Here is a 17119-nt window from a genome sequence, read left to right on the forward strand (position 1 = left end):
ATCGGATCTTCATTAGGCATTGAAAACAGAGACGGCCTGTATCACATGACTGCACACTCACGTTCAAGTAGCCTTTGTACATCTGTATGTGTGCATGAGAAGAGGTGTGCGCAGCTGCTTTGTGTACGCAAGCTTTGTACATAAGTCCCATGCTCTTTTTAAATGCAGATACTAGAGATGATTAATACTACAGGAATGAGACGTGGAATCGTGCATATACATAATAATAAAGCTTCATTGCAGACACAGGTCCATATAACACCACATAAAGTATAAATAGTATAGTGTAGTCTGCCCTTTCTATACTCACTCGGATTACAAAATATCTTATTTGAGCCAAACTTTGTATATGTGTGCCAGCAAGTTAACAATCAGTCCATCTTATCCACCTTACATGTATAGATAGAATATAAAGAACAGTATCATAATATTATATACCCTTTTTTTCGATGCCTCCTCCTTCTCCTTTTCCTCTGCATCTGATGTATCTGCATCATTTGCGCAAAGCAGAGAGGAAGTCAAATTGACATTCACATTTTATAAATAAAAATGATGATCCTGTATAACTCAAAAGAACTTTTTAATTGTTTACCTGCAACAACCTCCACCTTCGTTTTTGCTACTATTGACACGTGAAAAAAATTTTACTCTGAGGAAACAAAGGGTGTGTGAGTAACTGAATAAAATCTCAGAAATACATGTTTTACCTTCAACTGCCTCTGCAGTCTCCATCTCAGCTGTTTCTGCCTCTGTTAAAACATGAAAAGAATCTACATTGGGAATTGCGATTTTCAATAAGTTTTTCAGTCACCTTCAACAGGGGTGCCTACAAATTTGTTGGGCACTGTATGAAACATTACATTGCTTGTTTAATGTAACATGCATAAATAGAATATGAAATACAGTATGTCTAGCCACTGCAATCCAACTAACATCAGTAACAACGCTGGGGCCAACTAAGAGTAGCCTTCGTAAACAAACCTGTCTGTTTGTGTGTGTGTTGTCCTACCTGGTTTTGGACTCTTTTCTGTAGAGCAGAATGAGCATGTCTCCTGCAAAAGATTTTGCATGATAAATAGTTATGCCAAGTACATATCAAATGATTCTTTTGTCACAGACCAGTCATGGGAGTCATTCAAATTAAGTCCCAGTCCCTGATGAGGTGGAGTTTGGCTTATCAACACATCATGACACTTCACATGTGACCCCTGGTCATCACAAATTTAACTGCCGATTCACTCCTCACCCACGGATTATGTTAATGACTCCCTGAACCAATCTGTGACAAAAGAATCGTCTGATGTGTACTTGTCTTTAATCTGACAGCAGAATGTTGCTTTAGATAAAATATCATTAGCACTTGCCTTTTTCTTCCCTGACATCTTCTTGTAGCAGACTGTACAAATGCCTGAACTATCTGGAAAAAAAAAAATGCTTTTTATAATACAATGATACTTTGGATAACACAAAAACATTAAAAGCAACCATAACCTTCACATATTTCAAGAGCCATAACTAGTCCAAAGTATGACATCCTCCGAATTTACTAGTCAAAGCTATCACTCCAAATCATCAAAGACTTGAACTTAATGCAGGGAGCGACAGTTAGCCAGCAGAGCTCAATAAGTACAAATGTATACTACTTACCAAGGGATTTAAACAACAAAATCCCAAGTCTCTCCCTCTCTTGGGAGATGGGGAGGCATTGGAGATGACCTTGTTGTCCCTGGAGGATCATTTCTGCAAACTAAAAGAGCAACAGAAAGTCTATTTTAATTATTTAACATCACTTATAATAACTGAATGTTATAGAGCAGGCAAGATCCATTAATATTTGGTCTGCAACTTCCATTAAAAATTGCTCTAGTTAAAGTGAAAACTAAAAAGATCTTTATTTTCAAAAGACAAAAGAAACATTATGCAGAAAATGACCAAATTGTACCATTATTGAGAACACTCCACATGACACAGAGTCATTTTGCAAGTCATGGTCCCTGTTTATGAACTTCCAGGGCCTTTGGCAGTCTCTGCTAGCAGCAAATAAGCTGAAAGATTAGAAAATATAATTATGAAGGAGATCTCTACTGAGTTTTCATTACCTCATTTTATAGTGCAATACAAAAACCGTGTACCTCCAATTTTCGATGATTTGGGAGCAACGCTGTGGATGCTCCCCCAATGAGTCAATGTATGTAATAATTCCCTCTTTCAAGTTGCAATGCTATATAGAAGATGGGAAAGCATATGAGAAGGGTCTGAAGGGCAGTTTCAACCAATCTTGAAATTACTGTATTGAAAATCATTGAAATTTTAAAATGTCAACCACAAACAGCTCAAATAACACAAATGAGAATAGCACGACAGCAACAATAATGATAACTAATGTGTGATGCTATTTTGCACATAAAGCCTATTTCACACCGGGAACATGGCATGAACGACGCGTGTCTGTTGCTTAGCAGCTGCGTGGCATTTTCTATGTCTTTGCTTACCAGAAGTGTCTCTGATGCAGCGTTGCGGCGGCATGTTTTTTTTTCTCACTTCATTTTTTTCTTCACTGTTTGTATGGAAACACTTCCAACATGCTTGCGTGTGGCGTGAAAAATAAGCGTGAGTCCTATTCCTAGCATGCATGCGTTTGAGATGTGCGTGTCACGCAGGTGGTGTGCAAGTTCTAACCTGTTAAGATGGGAGTCGAAATAAAAACGGACACGCCACGCAGCTGACACACTCACACCACGCACCCGGTGTGAAACGGGCCTAATAGTCTCTACATAACTTAACAGCAACCTACAAAGAGGGTCCAGTGGCACTCTCCCACCAAGTAGGGCCCAAAGATGGCACTGGCTCCTTTAAGAATGTTTTTCTGACAGGGAATGAAGAAAACATTAATGAACAAACAAATACACAAACTTGACACCCAATGTATTCTGTAGCACTGAACAATAACCTTAAACAGGCACATAACTCTTACTTTTAGAAAATAAGTGCTCCTGGCCCTGGAGCTGCCTTCCAAAATCAGGCGCATAGCCTGGCTATTTATGGGCTCTGTCCCAGGCTGGCTCTAAGCGAGGGAGAGAAATGGTTTAAGTCATTAAATTATGATATATCTATATTTGATGTATGTATATGTGTGTGTGTGAGAGAGAGAGAGAGAGAGAGAGAGAGTATTATAAAGGTATGGGTTACCCTGCTGATTATGTAAAATAGGGCATCCATTACCTGAGGAAGTAATACATAAACAAATATATAAACTACTATAAGTCACAATAGAGTCAAGGTGAAGTGAAAAGTTGACACAGTTATACAACCTAGAAGGGGAAGAGAATAATTTTTGAAAAGAAATAGAAAATTACCTCATCTGGAAGTTCAGATGGGCCTACAACCCTCCTGAAAAAAACAGCTAAAACCAGCCTAAGCTGGTCAGGCTGGTTTTAGCTGGTCTCCCAGCCTGGTCATAGCTGGTTCCCAGTCAAGGGGAACTTTGAACTGCGTCCTCTTAGGGGACACTATGGGGGAACACCTCGTCGTGACCCGTGTCTGAAGCATACTTTGAAAAACGCCAACGTGTTGGCCGGCGACAGCCTCTGACGTCACTACCGGCGCGACTATAAATACACGCCCGTAGGATTCGTCACTCATCTTCTTCGTCTTCATTGACTGTTTTGTTTGAAGCGTGCATCTGAGAAACGACCACGGTAAGAGCAATCTTTCTTTGTTTATCATGGCATCCACTAGTAAGGCGTTTAAACAGTGCGTGCATCCGTGTCGGCATTATTTGACACCTGATGACACACACAGTCTTTGTGTCTCTTGTTTGGGCGAAGAGCGCGCGCGCGATATCCTTGAGGGGGCGATCTGCGTGCATTGTGAGCATTTTTCTATGAAAAAGCTCCGCTCTCGTTTGTCTCTCTTTTCGAGGAAAGAGGGACAGCCATCTGTCTCCCGCGGCTCAGGACCCGCCGCTGTTGAGGCACGGAGGACAATGAGCTCGTGGGGATCACAGGTGGATCTCGTTGAGGAGTTTAGAGATGGACTTTGCCTTTCACGCTCTTCGGCGGCAGACGAGAGTGAACTTCAGGAGGAAGATGTGTTGTTATTAACCCTTTCTGATACTGACGTTAGTGCTCTGCTGGGTTCTACCCAGGAAGAGCAGGAGATGTCTGAGGATGGTGAAGAAGCTGAGGCTGAGCCTTCTCAATCCTCCTGCCCTGCGTATGGGGAGCTGTTAGAGGTTATGGATCATGCCACAGCAAAGTTAGACTTGCCATGGAAACGTACCAGCAAAATAATGTCGCGAGGTGGCCTTGATGAGCGTTATTTATCTGACCATAGCCCTCCAGCCCAGGTGAGCCTTTCATTCTTGCCTGATTTACACGCAGAAGTCGAAAAAGAATGGAAGAGGCCATTTTCTTCTCGCATCCATCGGTTTCAGCATACGAGTTATGCTAACATCGAGGGCATGCGCGAAATGGCTATGAGAAGATGCCCCCTGTAGAAGAGACGCTGGCTAGCTATCTCTCTGTGGGGGAAACATCCTCTCTTAAATCTCCCTCTTTGTCATCTAAGCCCCTCCAGGATACATCCCGCTTAAATGGCAGAGCATACGCAGCAGCAGGTCAGGCGGTGGCTTCATTGCACACGATGGCAGTGCTCCAGGCTTATCAGGCTGACCTGTTGAAGGACCTGGATAAAGGCAAGGGCCTTTCAGCTGACCAGGTGGCCGAGCTGCGCCGCACCACAGACCTCTCTCTCCGTGCTACCAAACAGGCAGCCTCCGCCATGGGTAGGTCTATGGCTGCCATGGTAGTAATGGAGAGACATCTGTGGGTGAACCTGGCAGATATCGGGAAGAAAGGGGCTTTAATCTCGATGCTCTGGTCTCGCCTTCTGAGCTTTTTCGGTACCTCCGTCGAGACGGTGGTCGAGAAGTTCAGGGAGGCAAGGACGCGCTCAGCTGCCTTTAAATCCTTCATTCCACGAAGGTCCAGGTCCGAGCCCGAACAACATAGGGGTCCTGGCCCGTCTCGTTCTGAGGATCAAAGACGGGTACAGAAGGCTATTGTCGTGGCTTGCGCTCCTCCCCCACCTGTGGGCAGGGGCAAGAGGAATCGTGGGTCACGAGAAGGTAAGCAGGATCTGAGGGATGTGATTCAGACGAGGCAGCGTCTAGGTAGCTAGGTAGCTACTCATTCCCTTTGTATGTTTTTAACTTCTGCTCTTATCCTTTGGCTCCATTCAGCCGGAGTGCATTTGTTTATACACTTCAAGCATTGCTTCCCTCAACGTGAAGGGATATTGGGGCGGTTCTCACTGTAGTTTAACAGCGGTCCCCTTTCTAGAAAGGGTCATGTGTGAGTACGCTACTTTGAATTCAGAGTTTTTCTCTCATATGAGACTGCGTTCTCTGTTTCTCCCCAGAGCGCTCCACCATTAGTTCCACAGATCGAGTTGATATTCTCAAAACATATTTTTGAGATACATCATTCCATCTGTGAGCTGCTCGTTCAGAGTGCCACGAGAACCCCCCCCCCTAGAACAGTATTAAAAAAATAAAAAAAATAAAATCAATGCTATGGTGAGTGTGCACATGAATTCTTTGCGCACTTTCTGAAATCCACACTGTGGTAAGTTCGCACGCTGATGCTCTGCGTTCTTTCTAAAAATCCTTTATGGTAAGGGCTTTGCGCGGTTGCTTCGTGCCCTTTCTTGAGTTGGTGAAAAGCCCCGTTCATCTTGGGCGCCACTCCATTTATGTATCTTTGAATACCTATCTAAGCAGGGTATGGCTACCAGGGATCTGTTGAGACAGCTCCTTCAGCAAACTTGTGCGAGAGCAAGCTGTAGCCCCTGAGTGACAGGCAAGACCTTGTATAAATACTGGTTTCTTAGCCGTATCCCTTTAAAGGAATCCTTCCTGATTCCAAGCCTTTAAGCTCTACCCCGGGCCGAGGCCCTAACAATTAAACTGGCTATGCAACTTAGGCCTTTGGCCGTAAGGGATAATGTCACAAACAGCCGTCTAAACATCCCAGGGACAACTCCCATGAAAATGGTAGAGTTGGTACTTAGTGTTTGCCATGTTCTGGCCTGCACTCCCCTCAGCATGGCGGTGTGGGTATACTGTTCCCCATAGTGTCCCCTAAGAGGACGCAGTTCGAAGTTCCCTTGACAGGGAACGTCTCAGGTTACCAATGTAACCATGGTTCCCCGAGAGGGAACGAGACACTGCATTTCATAATCATGAAAATAATATAATATAGCAATAATAAAATATAAATGAATTATTATTATAGTACCTGCCAAAAGTTTGGAAACATTAACATAAATTATTAATGATTTTGAAATAAATCTCTTCTGCTCATCAAGGCTGCATTTATTTGATCAAAATATTGTAAAATATTACTACAAATAAAAATAAAAAAGTGGAAATGTGTTAAGATTTTCTATTTTATTATATTATAAAATGTAATGTTATTTCTGTGATTCAAAGCAGAGTTTTCTGAATCATTAAGCCAGTTTTCAGTGTCACATGGTCCTTTAGAGGCCATTACAATTTAATTTCATGCTCAAGAAATATTTCTGATAATTATCAATGTTAAAAACAGTTCCCTTTCAATACTTCGTCTAAGATGCTATATATATTGGCCGCTTCGCCACAGGAATTCAGGTTACTTCGACTGAGTTGTGAAGCCTTTTAGCACGGCAAGGAACGCAGTGCTCCTTCCGTATTTCAGGGAACCGAGGTTACGTTAGTAACAAAGTACGTTTTGCTGCTTCATATTTTGTGTGGAAATGCTGATACATTGTATTTTTCAGGATTCTTTGATAAATAGAAAGTTCATTGAACAGCATTTATTTGCGTGTATCAAATATATTTATTAAATTTGTTAAAGCATTAATTAAATATAAATCTTTTGAAACATTTTAAGGCGAGACACTGCAGGTGAATAGGGCAAAAAAAATAACTAATAGTTATCACCTTACTTACCCAGTTGATTGATTACATTGATTATTGCAAACATTTTTTGTATTACAAGTTTTCAAAAATGTTATGTTTAAATATGCAAATGAGGCATTATTTAATGAAATATGTGCTAATTTGCATAAATGTCTAGTACAAAAATCTGAACACTAGATGAAATCAGTTTCAAATTTTTTGTTTAATTTTTTTGACATATTAGAGTCAAATGTTTTTACAGAGGGAATTCTGGTTATCTTTTTTTGTCACTCCATAATTCAGAAAATACTTTGAACAGCCAGAAAACAATATATTTTCACAATTTTGGGGGGAATAAAATGTTGTATATAATCAAGGAAAATATATATGAACAAATCCCTCTGTAAAAATCTTCAGAATATAGACAGGAATAAAAATGTCAAGTTTGGTGTGTGTAAGTGCTACTGAAGTGGAGATTTATGGCTCAATGTTGAAGAAAAAACTCATTTTGAGAAAACGGCCTTTAAAAATATGTATTGTAATTGAAATCTATTGACACAAACAGATAAAGTGCTATAAAAGAAACACTTAACAGTGTCTTTTGGATGTTTTCCTTCCACTAGTTTGAAAAAGCACTTTATGCAAAACCAAAAAGCCCAAAATCTCAAAATTGACAGGTGCTTGGAAAAACAGTGTTTTTGCCTGCAGTGTCTCACCTTAAATGTCTTCACTCACTTTTCAGCACTTTAATGTATGATGAATGAAATTATTAATTTCTCTCTCTTTTTAAATCTTTCTACAGATTTTTGAGTGGTATCATTGTTTCCACAAAAAAGTTAACCAGCAAAAACTGTTTTTAATATTGCTAATAATAAATAGTTAATGCTTCTTGAGCATCAAATCAGCATATTAGAATGATTTCTGAATGATCACGTGACACTGAAACTTCTCTCTGTAAACAACAACAGATTTATAAACGATTCTAATTGCCAAATGCAAATTAAAGTGACACTAGCACAGCATTTACAGTAAATCCAAACTGAAAACAGACATGTAGCGTGTCAGACTATAGCATGTATTTATATAATTACATCACAACGGTTGCAAATTTTATGATAGTATTAAGCAATCTCAAATTTTCCCCACCAGTCATAAAAGTTACCGGGCGAGTAACACGTCTCAGCACTTAATCAGATTTGGCGCTTTGAAGCATTTGAATGCTTTTAACGGTCCTGCAGGGGGTGCTGCGAGTTTGTACAGTGCTCTCAGAAATATTCTGTCCATGATGTTTTAGAAAACAATATTTTTACAGTTTATTTAGTTGCTTAAGGCAGGGGTGTCTAAACTCAGTCCTGGAGGGCCACTGTCCAGCAGAGTTTAGCTCCAAATCGAATTAAACACAACTGAACTAGCTAATCAAGGTCTTACTAGGCAACTTCCACTAGAACTTACAGGCAGGTGTGTTGAGGCAAATTGGAGCTAAACTCCGCAGCCCACCAGGACTGAGTTTGGACACCCCTGGTTAAAGGCCATTTGTGTGATTTCAATCATCATGCAGTAACCAGCATCACCTTGACTCTTTTTTCATATTTATCAAGGGTGCCAGTTATTCTGACCACAACTGTATATACAAAGATGCAACATTTGTTCCTGATTTCACATTTTTGATTCGTGTGTTATAAGTGTGTTTTGCCCCACATTCACTACAGCAGCTCTGTCCAAACTGTGAGCATATGGGTTTCTTTATTTTGTGATTTGTAGAATAGGATTTGTGCACCTCAGAATTTGAAATGGTGTTACTGTTGTGTCGTGTTTATGAGAAAGAACAAGTAAATAAAACATTTGCAACTCCTAAAAAAACCTTATGTGACTTCAGTTTACTGATATGCGTGTGCTACTATTTTTACACCTGCAGATTCCACTGTCCCAGGGGATCAGTTTTGCTATAATAATACCTTCACAGAACATGGTAGTAATCAGCTATCTGTGCAAAAGCAGAGAGGTCAGTGTGATGTACTGTAGGTACAGCTGTCCAGACCAACATCTGATGTTCTGATGTCTTCAAGTGGGATCCCAGAAAACCTGCAATAAAAATAGTACAGTTCAAAATCTATTATACATAATCAATATAGCATGGCTGCCCATTCCTGTTCCTGGAGATCTTCCTTTCCTGCAGAATTCAGATCTAACCCTGATCTGGCTGTAATTGTCAACTGCTCCTGAGGAGCTGAAATTTGCAGAAAGGTAGAACTCCAGGAACCGGACCCCTGTATTGTGAATTATCACATCTGGTATTATTAAGTATCAATCCAAGTTTAATTTTAAGATTAGCTAAGTAGAAAATATTTGTGGTATAATACTGGGATTCTGTGAGAAGTCCAGTGACCTAGTCATGTTTTCTTTTTCATATAATTTTCATACAATATTAATGATGCAAAATACAGTATAAACCCCCCCATAAATTTACAAACCTGATATGGATAAATACAAGAGTAGAAAACCGTGTTTGTTACATAGGAAAGCCTTCCATTGATGCGCTGTGAAGTGAATTTGTTGAGAAGTTCCTCCCTAAAGTAGAGAAAAAGACATCGACAACACAGTAAAACTGTATTTTCATAGTGGGTCATTTAATAAAGTCACTATTATACTTTTTTTTAGGTAATCATGGTAAAAAGATGCCCCAACTGATTAATAATTTAATAGTAGTAGACTAGTAGTATAGTAGTTTGAGTGCAAACAAACAGTCAGAAAACACAGCTAAACAGGACACACAGGTGAGACATGAAGTCAACCTTTTGCATCATCTGCCAGAGTTCTGCTTCCAAATAAATTGTGATATTTTGGTACATGTAATTCAGAGAACAGGTAATCATTGTTAATTTACATATATTACCAACACTGTAACAATAGAAAGCTGGTTAACAATCTGTGTACTTACTTTTTAGGGCAATGATCACAATATAAGGATAATATTTGGCAGACTTTAGTTGTCATCATCTGAAGTCATCGTGAGTGTTAGAATCTTCTGAATGCTGGATCCAAACTGGAACTGGTGTAATGTCTAGTAACTTTGAGATGGGCATCCCAAGATAGAAACAGGAAACCAAAAGGAGAAAGATTAGCATAGCTGCTGTTCATATTATTTCATACAAAAGATGATATATTTCATCACATATAACTGTAGTGCACGGTTATGAGATGTGTTATGTGTGAATTATGTTAAAATGTAATTGATCACTGTGATGTTTTATGTGTGAATATAGTAAAATGTAACTTATTTCTATTTTAAATAGACCCAAAACCTTTGAATGGTAGTGTACACTAAATCTTTATGTGGCAAAGTGGTGTGTGGTTCACCAAGGTCTGCAGCGGTCAGCTGGACAGATATTTGGGAGACGAGCACCGAGTAAAGTGCAAAATGATAAACACCTGTGTCTGATTGCAGTAACTGGCGTGGAGAGATCGGATAAAAAGCCATCGGAGAACGGCAAGGTGGAAAAACAGACTGGACTGAGAGCTTGTGCATGCTTCTCCCAATAGCAGGGGGATGAACCACGCCCACTCACTACAGCTTAATAGTTTAGTTAAAAAGAAAATAAATACACTTTTATTCAGCAATGATGCATTAAATGAATAAAAAGTGAGTGTCACTTTTTTTGTTTCAGATAAATGCTGTTCTTTTGAATTTTTTTCCTGAAAAACAAAAAAGCTTTGGTGAGCATGAGATGTCTTTTCAAAAACATAAAATATCTTACTGAATTTTGTATTTGTGGTTATTAACTGTATGGTTCAGTGTTCTTTGTAGATGTTGTCTGACAGGACTCTGGGGTGTAGCAGGCCATTAGCATTGAAGAATCTAGGAACATAAGAAATTTGTCACAGAGACAACCATATTTAGTGTACAATGCCAGTTTTATTACAAGGAACCAAGCTAAAGCAGAGAGGAAAAGAAAAAGAAGAAAATAAAGAAAACTATTTCTTAACGTAACAGAATTTGTTTCTAGGTTTTTTTGTAGTATATAAAAGTATACTTTTATGTATACTTTAAGTGTAAAAGTAGTAAAGTTTGAGTATAACTAGTTTATATTTAAGTTTTATTTTGTACTGCAAATATACTATAAGTGAACTTATAGATATACTAAAGGAATCCCTACAACATAAAGCCCAAATGATCATACATTATCCTAAACAGATGCTACATTAACATCATACTTATTGTTTACTATTTATATTTTTCGGCATTTCAAAGTAATGTAGAATTGTAGATCTAATGTCATAATTTGCCCTGAAGGCGGCATTAGAATATCTGCAACAAAAATGCGCTGAGAGCAATAAATGAATGTTGCATGGAGATACAGTAAGGTGCCCTGAGTGCAGTATTAGAATTTATGCTGCAAAAAATACCATTAGAGCTGCCAATTGTAGATCTAATATCATAAGGTGCCCTCAGAGCAGAATTAGAATATCTGCAACAAAAATGCGCTGAGAGCAGCAAATGATTGCACGGAGATACGGTAAGGTGCCCTCAGAGCAGCATTAGAATATCTGCAACAAAAATGCGCTAACAGCAGCAAATGATTGCACGGAGATAAGGTAAGGTGCCCTCAGAGCAGCATTAGAATATCTGCAACAAAAATGCGCTAAGAGCAGAAAATGATTGCACGGAGATACGGTAAGGTGCCCTCAGAGCAGCATTAGAATATCTGCAACAAAAATGCGCTAAGAGCAGAAAATGATTGCACGGAGATACGGTAAGGTGCCCTCAGAGCAGCATTAGAATATCTGCAACAAAAATGCGCTAAGAGCAGAAAATGATTGCACGGAGATACGGTAAGGTGCCCTCAGAGTAGCATTAGAATATCTGCAACAAAAATGCGCTAAGAGCAGAAAATGATTGCACGGAGATACGGTAAGGTGCCCTCAGAGCAGCATTAGAATATCTGCAACAAAAATGCGCTAACAGCAGCAAATGATTGCACGGAGATAAGGTAAGGTGCCCTGAGAGTAGCATTAGAATGTCTGCAACAAAAATGCGCTGAGAGCAGCAAATGAATGTTTCATGGAGATAAGGTAAGGTGCCCTGAGAGCAGCATTAGAATATCTGCAACAAAAATGCGCTAAGAGCAGCAAATTATTGCATGGAGTTACGGTAAGGTGCCCTGAGAGAAGCATTAGAATATCTGCAACAAAAATGCGCTGAGAGCAGCAAATGATTGCACGGAGATACGGTAAGGTGCCCTCAGAGCAGCATTAGAATATCTGCAACAAAAATGCGCTAACAGCAGCAAATGATTGCACGGAGATAAGGTAAGGTGCCCTGAGAGTAGCATTAGAATATCTGCAACAAAAATGCTTTAAGAGCAGCAACTGATTGCATGGAGTTACGGTAATGTGCCCTGAGAGTAGCATTAGAATATCTGCAACAAAAATGTGCTGAGAGCAGCAAATGAATGTTTCATGGAGAGAAGGTAAGGTGCCCTTAGAGCAGCATTAGAATATCTGCAACGAAAATGCGTTAAGAGCAGCAAATGATTGCACGGAGATAAGGTAAGTGGCCCTGAGAGTAGCATTAGAATATCTGCAACAAAAATGCTTTAAGAGCAGCAAATGATTGCATGGAGTTACGGTAATGTGCCCTCAGAGGAGCATTAGAATATCTGCAACAAAAATGCGCTAACAGCAGCAATTGATTGCACGGAGATAAGGTAAGGTGCACTGAGATTAGCATTAGAATATTTGCAACAAAAATGCTTTAAGAGCAGCAAATGATTGCATGGAGTTACGGTAATGTGCCCTCAGAGGAGCATTAGAATATCTGCAACAAAAATGCTTTAAGAGCAGCAAATGATTGCATGGAGATACGGTAATGTGCCCTCAGAGGAGAATTAGAATATCTGCAACAAAAATGTGCTGAGAGCAGCAAATGAATGTTTCATGGAGATAAGGTAAGGTGCTCTGAGAGCAGCCTTAGAATATCTGCAACAAAAATGCGCTAAGAGCAGCAAATGATTGCATGGAGTTACGGTAAGGTGCCTTCAGAGCAGCATTAGAATATCTGCAACATAAAGGCGCTGAGAGCAGCAAATGATTGCATGGAGTTACGGTAAGGTGCCCTGAGAGAAGCATTAGAATATCTGCAACAAAAATGTGCTGAGAGCAGCAAATGAATGTTTCATGGAGATAAGGTAAGGTGCCCTGAGAGCAGCATTAGAATATCTGCAACAAAAATGCGCTAAGAGCAGCAAATGATTGCATGGAGTTACGGTAAGGTGCTCTGAGAGTAGCATTAGAATATCTGCAACAAAAATGTGCTGAGAGCAGCAAATGAATGTTTCATGGAGATAAGGTAAGGTGCCCTGAGAGCAGCATTAGAATATTTGCAACAAAAATGCGCTAAGAGCAGCAAATGATTGCATGGAGATAAGGTAAGGTGCCCTGAGAGCAGCATTAGAATATCTGCAACAAAAATGCGCTAAGAGCAGCAAATGATTGCACGGAGATACGGTAAGGAGTCCTGAGGGTGGCATTAGAATATCTCCAAAAAAAATGCGCTAAGAGCAGCAAATGAATGTTGCATGGAGATACGGTAAGGTGCCCTGAGAGAAGCATTAGAATATCTGCAACAAAAATGCGCTGAGAGCAGCAAATGATTGCACGGATTTACGGTAAGGTGCCCTCAGAGCGGCATTAGAATATCTGCAACAATAATGCGCTGAGAGCAGCAAATGATTTCACGGAGATACGGTAAGGTGCCCTCAGAGCAGCATTAGAATATCTGCAACATAAATGCGCTGAGAGCAGCAAATGATTGCATGGAGTTACGTTAAGGTGCCCTCAGAGCAGCATTAGAATATCTGCAACAAAAATGTGCTGAGAGCAGCAAATGAATGTTTCATGGAGATAAGGTAAGGTGCCCTGAGTGCAGTATTAGAATATCTGCAACAAAAATGTGCTGAGAGCAGCAAATGAATGTTTCATGGAGATACGGTAAGGTGCCCTGAGGGCAGTATTAGAATTTATGCTGCAAAAATACTCTTAAAGCAGCAAATTAATGTTGCACTTAAATACGACAAGATGCTCTAAGACCAGTATTAGAATATCTGCATCAAAAATGCACTAAAGAGCAGCCAAGCATTTTGTTGTATGTAGCTATGACAAAATGCCCTGGGAACAGCAACAATACCACAGCAAAATTGTGCAATGACAGCAGCGTAACTTGCTATTATAGCCAGTAAAAGTTATAATAGAATATAAGCTAACATTAGCTATTATCCTTTTTCAGAGCTAGCTAGCTAATGTTGCGAGTTAGCTTACTTACATTAGTTAGCTAGCTAGTTAAATAACAGCTCGATAGAAAAATTAAGCTTTAATCTTACTTGTTATATATAGTTCATTATCTAGATATTTTAATGTAATAATCTAATATAGTTCAACATAAAACACAACATTACCTTAACTTAAAATCCAAATACTTCATTATCTTGACATTTTTATGTAATAATCTAATATAGTAGTAGTAGTAGCAACATTACGCTGATCCAATTTTATTTTTATTGAACATGTCTTTTTTTTAAGCAACAAAAGAAACAAAGGCATGGCCTAATAGGCTTTTAGTGTGTAGTTTCCTCCGTGATGGCACACTACAAATTTGAAATTTGAAACACCAATAGTTAAATTTAACATTTTGTCAGTGTATACATGGATACCACCACACGAGTGTTAAATCAACACTTTCAAAAGTGTTGACACTTGCAACACCAATACAGTGTTCCAATGTAACACTATTGGAGTTAAATAACAACACTGTAATAAGTGATTTAAACACAACAACAACAAAAACAACATTATATATATATATATATATATATATATATATATATATATATATATATATATATATATATATTTAACTGAAACATTGTAAATCTTTTTCCCTGCACCAAAATGTCTTCAAATTCAGTGTTTTCAATACATATAAAGAACATACTTTACAACAATTAAAACAATGTCAAAGCAAATCAGTGCAAAGGCACAAAAAACGTATTTGGTCCATATGTATTCTCAATTTAATCAGGTATATAGTGCTTACATTTATCTGCTTAAACCACAGCATCTCAGTCATTACCATTAACTATGAATGCAGGCCCATACTTAGCTGATTTGGGGCCCGAATTAGGAAGCATTCCCGGGGGGTGGCACATTTCCATGCTTTGATTTTTGTATCACATTTTTATTAATCTTGATTTTTTTTTCACAACTTTTGTGCAATTCAGAGTGAACTGAACTAATAGTGTCTCATTAACAGACAGTCATGCACAGAGACCAACAACCTGCCATGATTCAAAACTGAAAATAAAGTTCTGAAAGGTTGAAACTAAGTGTTCGAAAACTCAAAATCTTACAAAAAAAGTTTTGCAAGATCGAAAAATAAGATTTGCAAGCTCGCAAAAGGTAAAAAAAGAACAATATCTCTGCAAACATTCTGTTGTTTTTGAGATTTCCTTCTTCAGAACCGCAACATTTTTTTACGATGTTGCGCAAATAATTTTTCAGTTTCAAATTTGTCAGTGTTCTCCCATTGTATTAGTTTGTTTTCCAGGTTTGAAACCTTGTAAATGGTGATCTGAAAATTGGTGTGTGAATGTGTGAATAAAGTTTTGAAAACAGACTTTTGCAGGCTTGCAAAGTGGTAAAAAAAAAAAAAAATCTCAGCAAAAATAATTTTGTTTTTGAGTTTTCCTTCCTCGGAAGTGCAACACTCTTTTTTTCCAGTGATGTGCAATCATTTTTTCAGAGTTTCGAATTTGTCACTGTTCTCCCAGTGTATAGATTGTTTTCCAGATTTGAAACCTTGTAAATAGTGATCTGAAAACTGGTGTGCGAATAGGTGAAACAAAGTTTTGAAACTCTGAAAACTGAGGTTCGAAAGGGGGAAACTTATCACATTAAATTACATTTGAATTCCTATTGCAGACTATTTTTTCAGAGCCGAGTTTAAAATACCCACTTTGCAGAGATACGCCCACACAGTTGCGAGCTTGAGGCTCACGTCATTTGTGGCAGCGTTGTCACGCAGTTCTGCTCTGAAACTCTGAAACTCAGGCTGCATCCGAAAACTGAAAAATGCTGCCATCGGAGGTCGCATTCCAAGGTAGGAAGGCATCAAGGCACGTCCGAAATCAATGTCAGCTTCATTTCCTGTCTCCTGAGATGCCTTTATCTGGACGATTTTTGAAGGCAGCATAGATGTATCCTTCGCTGCCTTCGATATCCCACAATCCTGTGCGTTCCATTCTGTGAGAGTTAAGCCAAAAAATAAAGATGGCGTCTGAAAGTTGCGGTCGGTGGTCAGTTTGTGTTTAAATGTATGTTTCTGAACAACCTTTTCCACTTTTTATGTAATTTCTAGCGAGAAATTAATATAGCAGTAATGAAATATTCACTCACTTATCACCAAAGCTTTCTATATTTTGCTGTAGATCAGTAAACCATTACTCAGCCTCAGAAGCCTGTCCGAAATCCGTTTCATGAGGTGCCTTCTGCAAAGTCATTGCCTGATTATACAGTAAGGCAGCAAGTCACCTGCCTAAGTTTTCGGATGCAGCCTCAGACTGAGCGAAAATGAAGCTTCGCAACCTCGCAACTTAAAAAAAAAAAAGCCTGGAGGGAGGGCCTTCTGCTCTTGGCCGATGCTTTGCTGTCTGCTGACGTACAGTCCAATCACAAGTTGTATTTACTGGAAAGGTGGGATTGACTCATTGCTCCGCCAATGACGAAAGCACACAGGACACGCAAACAGAGGATGCACGGATCTCTGGCCACAAGGCGGTCCCGTCTAGAGCTGCAAGAACCGCGTCCATGGCTGGGAGAGAAGTAAAAAACTTTGTTAACTGTACCATGTTGTTACAGTTAAGCTAGCTAATACCTGTGAACTTATTAGCATGCTTGTAATCATCTCTGTAGTCACTAGCTAACTGAGGCTGTGTTTAAAACTTTAAAGTAAAGTTATGGTGAATTTTCCCGGGGAGATTCATCACTCCTCCTGACCATGCCTAACGTTAACCCTCAACATGCCATAATGAAATGTTCATTTTCCTTCATTTGCGTTTTGTGGGGTGAAATAATAGCCTACATTTGCTGCCGATATAATTCCAAGTTAGCTTTTGGTCGCATTGCATG

The 17119-nt window shown here is 39.2% G+C and overlaps 1 long non-coding RNA gene across 1 annotated transcript; it reads right to left on the reverse strand.

Moving 5' to 3' along the window:
• Positions 1-1239, reverse strand: LOC132125448 (uncharacterized). Its single transcript, XR_009426916.1, has 4 exons — positions 1010-1239; positions 708-749; positions 593-622; positions 1-488 (listed from the first exon to the last, which is right to left on the reverse strand). It is a non-coding gene; the product is annotated as an uncharacterized LOC132125448 (long non-coding RNA).
• Between the last annotated feature and the right edge of the window lie 15880 nt (positions 1240-17119).

The sequence above is a fragment of the Carassius carassius genome, chromosome 43 (genome assembly GCF_963082965.1).
Source record: "Carassius carassius chromosome 43, fCarCar2.1, whole genome shotgun sequence".
Classification (NCBI taxonomy): Eukaryota; Metazoa; Chordata; class Actinopteri; order Cypriniformes; family Cyprinidae; genus Carassius; species Carassius carassius.